The 12,108-nt window shown below is 38.4% G+C and overlaps 1 long non-coding RNA gene across 4 annotated transcripts; it reads right to left on the bottom strand.

The window, feature by feature from the left end:
* Positions 1-3,509: 3,509 nt before the first annotated feature.
* Positions 3,510-11,461, bottom strand: LOC102977216 (uncharacterized). 4 transcript variants are annotated; one of them, XR_002892831.3, is made up of 5 exons: positions 11,229-11,458; positions 9,267-9,383; positions 7,570-7,782; positions 4,636-4,750; positions 3,510-4,467 (listed from the first exon to the last, which is right to left on the bottom strand). It is a non-coding gene; the product is annotated as an uncharacterized lncRNA (long non-coding RNA). The 4 variants fall into 4 exon arrangements; XR_008618274.1 differs by having other exon boundaries at positions 3,510-6,773; positions 11,229-11,461; XR_002892828.3 differs by having other exon boundaries at positions 3,510-4,750.
* Between the last annotated feature and the right edge of the window lie 647 nt (positions 11,462-12,108).

A 12,108-nucleotide genomic window follows, 5' to 3' on the forward strand; every position in this document is an offset into this window, starting at 1 on the left:
GAAAAAAGAAATAAAAGATGTCCAGATTGGAAAGAAAAGAGTAATACTATTTCTACCTGCATAAGACATTATCTTGTATATAGAAAATCCTGAGGAACCCAAAGAATAAACCTCTGAAAGCTAATAACCAGGTTCATCAAACTTGCAGAACAGAAAGTAAGTATGCAAAATTAAGTTGTATTTCTATACACTAGCAATGAACAAGACAAAAATGAAATAAAGAAAACAATTCTATTTATAATACTGTTAAATAGAATAAAATACTTAGAATAACTTTAACAAAAGTATAAAAGTTTTCCATTTAAAACAAAAAATATTGAAAGAAATTTTCAAAGACCTGAATAAATGGAAAGACACATACCTCATATTCATGGATCAGAAAAGTTAATATTGTCAAGATGGCAATACTCCAGAAATTGACCTACAGATTCAGTCCAACCCCTAACAAAATCTAAGCTCTATTCTTTTATAGCAATTGACAAACTAATCCTAAAATTCATGTGGAAATGCAAGTTACCCAGAAGAGCTAAAACAATCTTGATAAAGAAAAATCTTGGAGGGTTCACACTTTTCAATTTCAATTACTTTATGTTTAGGAAAAACACTCTGTGTTTCTCATCTATATTACTATAACATTCTACTCACAGAATACACTTCTGTATTCTCAATACTTCACTGCTGGTTACTGAAAGTGTAGAGGTTTTTCCCACTACCAAGCAACTCTGCAACGCCAGCAGGGTGTCCTACAATTCAATTCAGTTCTGATACTATCTACCTAGAGTATCAGATACAACAGGTTAGGGGTTCAGTCCCACAAGACTTCCTCCCCTCACACTACAGATACTAACTGCACATACAGGTTGCTACCTGTGTTTCTGACCAATTTGCTATTAATGGTTTGTCCCCACATCCTCCTCCTCAGGTTCAGTTAATTTGTTAGAATGGATCACAGAACTCAGGAAACCAGTTTACTGACCAGATTTCCAGTTTTATTACAAAGTATACAACTAAGAAATAGCCAGATGGAAAAGCTGCATAGGGCAGAGCTTCCATGCCCTCTCCAGGTACGTCATCCTCCCAGTACCACACCTCATGTGTTCACCAACACCAAAGGTCTCCAAATCTTACAGTTCAGAGATTTTTGTGGAGGCTTTATTATGTAAGCATACTTGCTATTAGTAATTAAGTCAACCCCCTCTCACTCCGTGAAGGTCAGTAGGTGCGCTTCAAAGTCCCAAACCTGTAACCACTTGATTGGCATCCTTGGCAACAAGCCTACAGCTTTAGGGGGTTTCCAGGTCACCTCATTAACAGGAACTCAAGCATGGTTGAGAGGCGCTTGCTATGAATAACAAAAGACACCTTGATCTCTCTTACCACTTAGGAAATTGGGACTCTGTGCCAGGAACAGGGGTGATGAACAAATATCTGTCTTACTATAAATCACAATATCATACTATGCTGCTAAGACAGTACTGGCCTAAGAATAGACTCTTTAAGAATAAACTTAGAGAACAATGGAAGAGAATTAAGAAGCCAGAAATAAACCCTTACAACTAGAGACAATTGAATTTCAACAAGGGTGGCATAATTCAATTAGAAAAATAGTATTTTCAACATATAGTGGTGGAACACTTGAATATTCACATGCAAAAGAATGAAGCTGCGCCTCTACCTCACACCATGTATAAAAATTAAATCAAAGTGAATAACAGACCGTAGAGACTAAAATTATTAAATATGTAGGAAAAAACAGGATAAATCTGTCTGACTTCAGGTTAGGCAAAGTTTTCTTAGATTTGACAAAAACAAGCCAAAAAAAGAAAAAAAAAAAAAAAAAGATCAACTGGATAGTATCAAAATAAAAAACTTCTGTACTTCAAAGAACTCCATGAAGAAAGTGAAAGGAAAATCCACAGAATGGGAGAAAAAATTTACAAAAATTTAATTGAGACAGAGACTTATATCCAGATCATATAAGAAATCTTAAAAGTCAATAATGAAAAGAAAAATAACCCAATTTATAAATGGAGAATGAACATGACCAGACATTTCTCCAAGGAATATATTCCTTGGAGAAATGTCTGTATGTGTGTGTGTATGTGTGTGTGTGTATATATATATTCCAGCCAAGAGGCAACTAGCACATGCTTGACATTAGGGAGATGCAAATCATAACCATAATGAAATCCCACTTCACTCACTAGGGTGGCTTTAAAAAAAAAAAAAAAAAGACATAAAATAACAAGTATTAATGTAGATGTTGCCAAAACTGGAACCCTCATCATTGCTGGTGGGGTGGTAAAATTGTGCCACTGCTTTGGAAAATTGTTTTGGTAGCTTCTAAAACTGTTACACAGAGTTACAATAGCACCTAGTAATTCCACTCAAAGTATATACCCAGGAGAATTGAAAACTCCTCACACAAGAATGTTTATACAACTGCTCATAGCAGCATTATTCATAAGTCAAAAGAGAAACAACCCAAAACCCATCAACTGAAAAATGTGATATAGCCATACAATCAAGTATTACTTGGCCAGAAACTGAAGTGGATTACTGATACATATTACAACATGGATGAACCTTAAAAAGATCATGCTAGGTGGAAGAAGTCAGTCACAAAAGGCTATATATTGGGGGATTCCATTGATGTGAAACCTCCACAATGGGCAAATCTCTAGAGACATACAGTAGATTAGTAGTTGCCAGGGGTAGGGAGCAGAAATGAGGAATGACTACTAATGGATACTATTTTGGGGTGATGAAAATACTTTAAAATTAAATAGTGATGATAGTTCCATATCTCTATGAAAATACTAAAAAACACTGAATTGTACAAACAAAAAGGGTGAATTTTTGAAACATGAATAAACTTGTTATTTAAAAAATTCTGACAAAGAAGACTCCAGGTCTAGATTGCTTATGTAGAGAATTCTACTATGAACTTTTAAAGGAAGAAATATTAATTTTATAGTACTAGGATTAGAAAGAAAATAGCTCACAAGCAACTAATTAAGGCCTATGACTAACGTATTCAGTGGTAAATAAATTCTTTTGCATTAAATCCTAGTGTGCTCAAAAAAGAAATAAAAATGCATAGATAGAAAGATATAAAAATATCTTTATTTACAAATCACACTAATTAATATATAAAATATTCTAAGGAGTCTTCAAGACATCTAGTTTAAGTAACAAGTGAATTTAGCAAGATAGATAAAATAGCAATATAAATTACATTTTTACATAATTCCAAAAAACTGGAAATTGAAGTTTTGTAAAATATCATTAAAGATAGCCTCAAAAGATTGAAGGATACATCTCATAAAATAGATTGAGACAAGTACAATAAAAACTACAAAACATTGCAAAGGAACATTAAAAGCTAAGGAAAAGGAAAAAGATTTTTCACAAATTGAATAATTCAATATTGTTAGAGGTAAATTTTCCCCAGAACGATACACAGGTTCAACAAAATCCTTATAAGAATACCACTAGTGTTTTAAGAAAAAACACATTCTTTTAAACTTTACAGAGAAAGAAAAAGAACCTGTAATAGCCAAAAGAAAAACTTAAAGAGGACTTATCTTTCCTGATGTGAAAACTTACTACACAGCCAGATTAACCAAAATAGTGCATGATTAGTATTAAGATAGAAATGTAGATAAATAAACCAGAATAATATTCAGAAATAAGCCTAGCATATATAGTCAGTTTATTTCAACAGGTGCCAAGGCAACTGAATAGGAAAGGATATAACCAGTGCAGCAATTAGAGCTTTAGCTACAAAAAAAAGAATAACAATCCATATTTCCATACCATGTAGAGAGATTAACTAAAAAACTCAAAGGCTTAAATATAACCTAAACCAAGAAAATTTCTAGAAGAAAAATACAGGAAATCTGAATGACCTTTGCTTAGTCATATTCTTAAACAGGAGAAAAAACAGAATATGAAAATAAAGCAAATAATAAAGTGGACTTCATCAACATGAAAACCTTTTGTCCTATTGTTTACCAAATAAAAAGGGCAATCACAGATAAGGAAAAAAAAATTCCTAAAGGTGTATCTTATAAAAAGTCTTCTACCCAGATTGTAAAAAGAACGCTTTCAATTGAATTATAACAAGACAAAAAACTCAACAAAACAAATAGGTTGAGGATATGAACACACTTTTTATAAAATATACATGAATGGCCAAACAGCATATAAAAGTTGTCTAGCAACATTAGTCAAAGGGAAAAGCAACTAAAACTCAAGTAGATAAAACATACTCCCACTACAAAGATCAAAAGTCATCAGGTTTACAACACAAAATGATGGTGAGGATGTGGAGCAACTAGAACTACTATAAGTTGCTAATGCCCACATAAATGACACTTGCACTTTAAAATCATTTGGCAGTTGTTGTTTTTTTCTTCATATACAGGCATACCTCAGAGATACTGCAGGTGTGGTTCCAGATCACTGCAAAATGTGAACATCACAATAAAGCAATTCACAATTGGTTTCCCAGTACATATAAAAGTTGTGTTTACACACAGAGTAGACTAATAAGTTTGCAACAGCATTATATCTTAAAAAACAATGTACATATCTTAATTTAAAAAACACTTTATTGCTAAAAATGCTAACCATCATTGAGCCTTCCGTGCACGGTAATCTTCTTGCTGGCAGAGGGTCTTGCCTCAGTGTTGATGCTGCTATTAATGGTGGTGGTTACTGAAGGCTGGGGTGGCTGTGGCAGTTTCTTAAAACAAGACAACAATGAAGTTGGTCACATCAATTGACTCTTCCTTTCATGAATTATTTCTCCATAATACGCAAAGGTAATTGACAGCATTTTACCAACCATAAAACATCCTTCAAAACCAGAGTCAATCCTCTCCAACCCTCTCATTACTTTATTAACTAAATCTGTGTAATATTCTAAAATCTTTTGTTCTCATTTGAAGGATCTTCACAGCATCTTCACCAGGAGTAGATTCCATCTCAAGAAACCACTTCTTTGCTCCTTCAAGAAGCAAGTCCTCATTCATTAAATTTTTCTCATGGGATTGCAGCAGTTCAGTCACACCTTCAGGATCCACTTCTAATTCTGATTCTTCTGCTTCTTCCACCACATCTGCAGTTACTTCCTTCAATGAAGTTTTGTATCCCTCAAAGTCACCCATAAGGGTTGGAATCAACTTCTTCCAACTCCTGTTCAGGTTGATATTGTGACCTCTTCCCATGAATCACAACTGTTCTTAATGGCATCTAGAATGGTCAATCCTTTTCAGAAGGGTTTCAATTAACTTTGCCCAGAGCCATGGAGGAATCACGATCTATGGCAGCCATAGCCTTACAAAAGGTATTTCTTAAATAATAAGACGTGAAAGTCAAAACTTGATGCATGGGCTGCAGAATGGATGTTGTGTTAGCAAGCATAAAAACAACACTAATCTCACTGTACATCACCGTCAGAGCTCTTGAGTGACCAGCTGCATTGTCAATGAGCATAGTTTAAAAGGAATCTTTTGTTCTGAGCCATAGTTCTAACAATGGGCTTAAAATATTCAGTAAACCATGCTGTCAACAAATGTGCTGTCATCCAGGCTTTGTTGTTCCATTTATAAACCACAGGAAAAGTAGAATCAGCATAATTCAAAAGGGTCCTAGGATTTCCAGAATGGTAAATGAGCAATGGCTTCAACTTAAAGTCACCAGCTGCATTAGCCCCTAACAAGAGATTCAGTCTGTCCTTTCAAGCTTTGAAGCCTGGCATTGACTTCCCTTCTATACCTATTGAAGTCCCAGATGGCACCTTATTCCAATAGAAGACTATTTCATCTCCAGTGAAACTCTGTTGTGTAGTGTAGCCACCTTCATTAACTACTGTAGCTAGATCTTCTGGATAACTTGCTGCATCTTTTCCAGCAGCACTTGCTGCTCCCCCTTGCACACTGATCTTACAGAGACGGCTTCTTTCCATAACCCTCATGAACCAAATTATACTAGATTCAACCTCTTCTTCGGCAGCTTCCTCACCGCTCTCAGCCTTCACAGAATTGAAGAGAGTTAGGGTCTTGCCCTGGATTAGGCTTTGGCTTAAGGGAATGTTGTGGCTGGTTGGACCTTCTATCCAGATCACTAAAACTTTCTCTATATCAGCAATCAGGCTGTTTCACTTTCTTATCATACATGTGTTCACTGCAGTTAGCACTTCTATTCTCTTTCAAGAACTTTTCCTTTGCATTCAAAACTTGGCTGACTGTTTGGTGCAAGAGGCCTAGCTTTTGGTATATCCTGGCTTTCAACACAACTTCCTTATTGATTATTTCTAGCTTATAATATAAATTAAGAAACATGCAACTCTTCCTTTCATTTGAACACTTACAGGCCACTGTAGGGTTATTAATTGGCCTAATTTCAATATTGTTGTGTCTCAGGGAATAGGGAGGCCTGAAGAGCAGGAGAGAGATGGGGGAATGGCCAGTAAGTTGAGCAGTCAGAACACACACATTTATAAATTAAGCTTGCCATCTCATATGGGCTCAGTTCATGATGCCCCAAAACAATTACAATACAACATCAAAGATCACAGATCACCGAAACAAATACAATAATGAAAGAGTCTGAAACACTGCCAGAATTATCAGAATGTAATTCTGAGACACGAAGTCTCACACATGAGACATGAAGTGAGCAAATGCTATTGGAAAACTGGCAGCAATAGACGTAGTTGACACAGGCGTTTGCCAGAAAACTTCAATCTGTAAAACACGTAATATCTGCGAATTGCAATAAAGTAAAGCACAATAAAAAGAGGTGTTCCTGTAGTTATAAATACTTGCCATGAGACCCAGAGAACCACCCGTAGGGTCTTTACACAAGGGAATGAAAACATGGCCACACACAGACTTGGACTTAAATATTCCTAGTACCTTTACTTATGATAGCACCACTTTGGTAACGAACTAAATGTCTTATCAACAATTGGAAATGCACAGCACAGAATGGAACACTACTCATCAATAAAAAGAATAGACACAGATACACACAACAACATCCATGAATCTCAAAAGAATTATGGTAAGGGAAGGACGCCATACAAAAACTAGTACCTAAAGTATGATCCATTTATATGAATTTTCAAAAAAAGGGAAAAGTATTGAAGCAGAGAGGGGATCAGTGATTATCAGAAAATGGGTGGGAAGAAAGGACTGACTGAGAAAAGCCATAAGAAAATGTTCACATTGTTGGAATTCCCTGGCGGTCCAGCGGTTAATAGTCAGCACTTTCACTGCCACGGCCCAAGTTCATTCCCTGGTCAGGGAACTAAGATCCCACAAGCTGCAGAGCGTGGCCCAAAAAAGGGGAAAATTTTCATGTGATAAAAATAACCTGTATCATGATTTTGCTGGCATAGCTGTACACATTTTTCAAAATTCATTGAATTATACACAGAAACTTGCTGAATTTTATTTTCTGTTAATTATACCTCAATATGGATGATTTTTTTAAAAACAAAAGAAGAAACAAAATCAAATACACTCTAGGCAGAGTCGCATGATAAAGTAGGCTCACCAGATGAGGCAAGGTGGCTGTAGTTCTCCAGCACCACATGTCTGTACAGGGTCCTCTGAGCAGGATTCGTATGCTGCCACTCCTCCTGGGTAAACTCCACAATCACGGCCATGAATGACACTGATGTCTGTGCAAGCACATTTCCCATCAATTTGAAGATTTCAAAATTAGGTGACGTGGATAATACCTTTGGAACTAATTCCTATCATGTTTCTGGTTTAGACAAAAATGGAAAAAAAGTTTTGCATTATCAAAGTCTGACAGTACATTCTTTATTTGCAAGGCCCTAGGGAAGCAGGTATGTTCATACTTTTGGCTCTGCTTTCAAAATCCATCCAAAAAATTTCAAAGTATTGATACAACTGCTAACAGCATCATTTCTTGAAAGGATCATTGAAACAGCCCGCCAACTCTTCTGTTTCCACCACTGCCTCACTAGAGTCCATTCTCAGAGTTATTATTTTAAATTATAAGACAGGTTATGCCCTTTCTCAGCTTGAAATTCTCTAAACAACCTAGTAAACAGAAATAAATATTGAATTCATAGATTAGGAGATTCAACATGGTGGAGATGTCAGTTCTCCACAAAGAGATCCATAGATTCAATGCAATCACAATCAAGCTTACCAAGCTTTAGAATCACAAGCTAATTCTAATATTTATGTAAAAAAGGAAACAACCTAGAATATGAAAACAATTTTGAAAAAGTACAAAGTTAGAGGACAGATACTACCTTCATTTTGAGACATACCATACAGCCACTAATCAAAACAGTGTGTGATATTAACTGTGTGTAATAGTAAACAAAAGAAACAAATCAAAGAGAAAGTTCAAAAATGATATATACACACATATGTGCAAACACACATCTCCTTATTTGAGGTGTCTGGGCAACTCAATGCAGAAAGTATATTCTGACAAAACTCATGCTATACTAATAAAATTCCATTAAAAAAATAACAGTAACCTTGATTCACATTTTGCACCAAAAAAAATAATTAATTCAAAATGATCACAGACATCAATGAGTCTGCTTTCTGCTTAGATTTTAGAGTCAGAGGAACGTATCACCTACCCAAAAAAGAAACTGGCAGCTGCTGTACTGAAGTGGAAACCAGCAGAATGAATGAGCGTATACTCCCTCAACTCTCACATTTAGAATATACTACTAGTACAAATTTCCAAGCCCATCCTCAGACCCTGAAATTCTAGATTTCTGGCAGGGCCAACCGGCAACACATTTGGTTGTTTTCTGGTCAGCATTCCCTCTATTAAAGTAAAAAATTTAAATATATGACAAAAGGAATTACTGACATAACAACAGATATAATAAGAGAATACTATCAACAAACTTACAAAAATACATTTGAAATACATAAAAATGTACAGTTCTCTCTGAAAATGTAGTTTAAAAAAAAAAGAAAACCAGACTAAACCTATGGTTGTTAGTTGCCAATCTAGTTGTGAATACAGGAATAAAAATTCAATATAATATTAACAAAAATATGTCAGTTACAAATTTACAAAAAGGTACTCAATATGATTCAGTGTACATTCATGACTCAAGTAAAATCTTTAACCGATTATAAAAGGGAAATAACTTACACTGATAAAGGATGTGTAACACAAGGTAAGAGCGATCTGAAATCAAGTTAAATCTATCACAGCACAAAGTAGCTGATGAATAAAGAGCTCACCTCAGATATGTTCATCTTCTGTAGCTCTTGGGAGAGTGTACAGGATGGCGAAGATTCTGCTGCAGGGACAGCATCAGGACCTACCCCTTCTCGATTTGGGAAAAATAATTTTTTCAACTGATTTAAATAATACAAACAAAAAACTAACATTAGATGATTAAAATACACCAAAGGATGACACTATTTCATTAAAATTAAAAGTGGAAAAAAAGACACAGGCTGAATGCTTATTTTGTTTTCCTAACAAAATTATTTACCCCTTGAGTTAGAGAATCTACAGAAAGCCCAGTAAAATGGATGGTGTGCTTCAAGACAACTTAAAAAAAAATTATTTAAGGGACTTCGCTGGTGGTGCAGTGATTAAGAAACTGCCTGCCAATGCAGAGGACATGGGTTCGAGCCCTGGTCCAGGAAGATCGCACATGCCGCGGAGCAACTAAGCCCATGCGCGACAACTACTAAGCCTGCGCTCTAGAGTCTGCGAGCCTCAACTATACTGAGCCCGCGTGCCTCAACTTCTGAAGCCCGCGCACCTAGAGCCTGTGCTCCGCAACAAGGGAAGCCACCACAATGAGAAGCCCGCGCTCCGCAACAAAGAGTAGCCCCGGCTCGCCGCAACTAAAGAAAGCCCGCGTACAGCAATGAAGACACAACACAGCCAAAAATAAATAAATAAATTTATTTTAAAAAATTATTGAAGTGGATTGTAGTTTCTCAAAAGGGACTCTTGATAAGTTTCTTCTGATAACTGAACAGTATGAATGACTGTTCGACTCCTGGCTCTGTCACAATCTGGGTGAGCCTGGAGAAGTCACTGGCACTCTCAAACAAGACAGAAACCGGAGGGAAGGGGGCAGGGCACAACTTTTAAAAGAATGACCTAGCCACAGGACATGACAAAAACTGGTCAGAACCAACTAGATCCAAGATGGTGGAAGAGTCAATTTCCAGTAGACCTTGAGCCTCATTATACGCTCATTGTAATGCATTAGCATGCTAAATGACACAACCAACAGCGCCATGACATGAGGCCAACCATAAAAGGCCCAAAAATGCGTGTTGGCCCAATTCCACCCCTTCTCCAAAATAGTTGGAATATCCCACTCGTTAGCCTATGAAGTTACCCATCCCATAAAAACAAACCACCCCATATTTTGGGGCCTCTCCAGTTCTGAGATTGCCCACACTCTGTGGAGTGTGATTCTCTCTAAATAAATCCACTCCTTACCTATCACTTAGTCTCTCACTAAAGTCTTTCTGAGATGACACATAAAGAATCTGAGCTTCATTAAGTCCTGAGACCAGGTGTGTGATCTCAATTAAAAGACAATGGCTTCTGGCTGGGTTCCAGTCCCGGTACATGGTCTCCAGTTCCATCTGAGATGCACAGTTTCAGGACCACCTCACCAATCTGAGACTCGGATTTGCTTTTTGTTATATGTGTGTTTAATGCAGATTGGTCATATCGCTATCACAAGATAATTGGGAGGCTTATGTAAACCACCCAATGAAAAGAACAAAGTGTCTTCTAAATACAACAGCTGTTATCACTTCTTCCGCGGTTGGCACTTTGCTAACTCCTTTAACAAATGACATCATATGGAATTCTCAGATCAACCCGAGAAGCAGACATTATTCATAACCTCCTTTGCATACGAGTGACCTGACTCGTCCCCAGGTTACTTCTACCGCCCACAGTACAGGTGACACGGCTGTAACTGACCGGGTCTCTCCCGCTCCAGAGCAGGACTGCCCAGCACACCCTCCGCCCGCGCTTTCTGGCCCGCTCACAGCCAGCGTGACCAGCGCGCTTTCCCTCCCACTGTCCGCCCCGGCGTCCCCGCGTCAGACGCAGGCGGGACCCACCATTCCGTCCCCACACGCACCGTCGCCGCTCCTAACGGGTCTCAGCTCCAACTGCCCCCGAGACCACGAGGCCAGAACCGGGATCGCCCCACCCACCTTCGCAGATCCGAGGTCCAGGTCAGACACGGGCACTGTAGGGGCGGGGTGGAGGCTGCCCGCGATGTCCTGCTTCCGCCACCGCCACAAGAACGCCTCTCTCAAAAACCTCCCGGCAACAGTTAAGTCCCTGCCGGGAACTGCGCAGCTCCTGCACCTGGGCGGACGTACAGGCTCTATGATCTACTCACCACGCCTGGGATGGCTGAAGGGAAGAGGCGGGACCTAGGTTGCACATGCGCAGAGGGAGACCCTAGGTTTGTGTGGGGGGGGGGGTGGGCTGTGTGGTGGAGAAAGACTACATTTCCCGTCGCTCCGCGCGCGCCCTGCGGTGACTTTGAAAGGAGCAAAGAGTTTAGCGCAGCCCAGTGGATATGTGGGAGAAAAGAAATGCGTCCCACAAGCCTGGGTCTCCGAGAACTCGGATGGGGTTTGTCTCCACTCTGTGGGTCTTAAGCCATCTCCATACCCCACCCATGTGTGGGGACAAGAGCAAACCTCGGAAAGCTCATGGCTGAAATGAGATTCTTCACGTTGCTAAATCATGATAGTCTTGAGAAAGTGTCCTGCTATTGGAATAGAATTTTCCATCTTTCCATAAATGAACCTACTTGGCATCTTGTGGGCTTCCTTTGTGAAGGACAAATAGCGTATTTTTCCTTCAAGAGTGAGTTCACAGGGTTACACATAATCAAACACACTTCTTTTTCATTTATTGCAATTTTGAAACAAGGAGGACCCTGCAGAGCCCTCCCAGGTACAACAGCCTTTTTTTGTCCCCCGCTTCTTTGTAGGAAAAATGCTTCATCCTCCTAAACTCCTTCCCTGAGTTCCAAAGGGCAGATTCAAACAGTTAACTGTTACCGAGTCCCAGCTTGCT

Source organism: Physeter macrocephalus, chromosome 9 (assembly GCF_002837175.3).
Source record: "Physeter macrocephalus isolate SW-GA chromosome 9, ASM283717v5, whole genome shotgun sequence".
In the NCBI taxonomy this organism is placed as follows: domain Eukaryota; kingdom Metazoa; phylum Chordata; class Mammalia; order Artiodactyla; family Physeteridae; genus Physeter; species Physeter macrocephalus.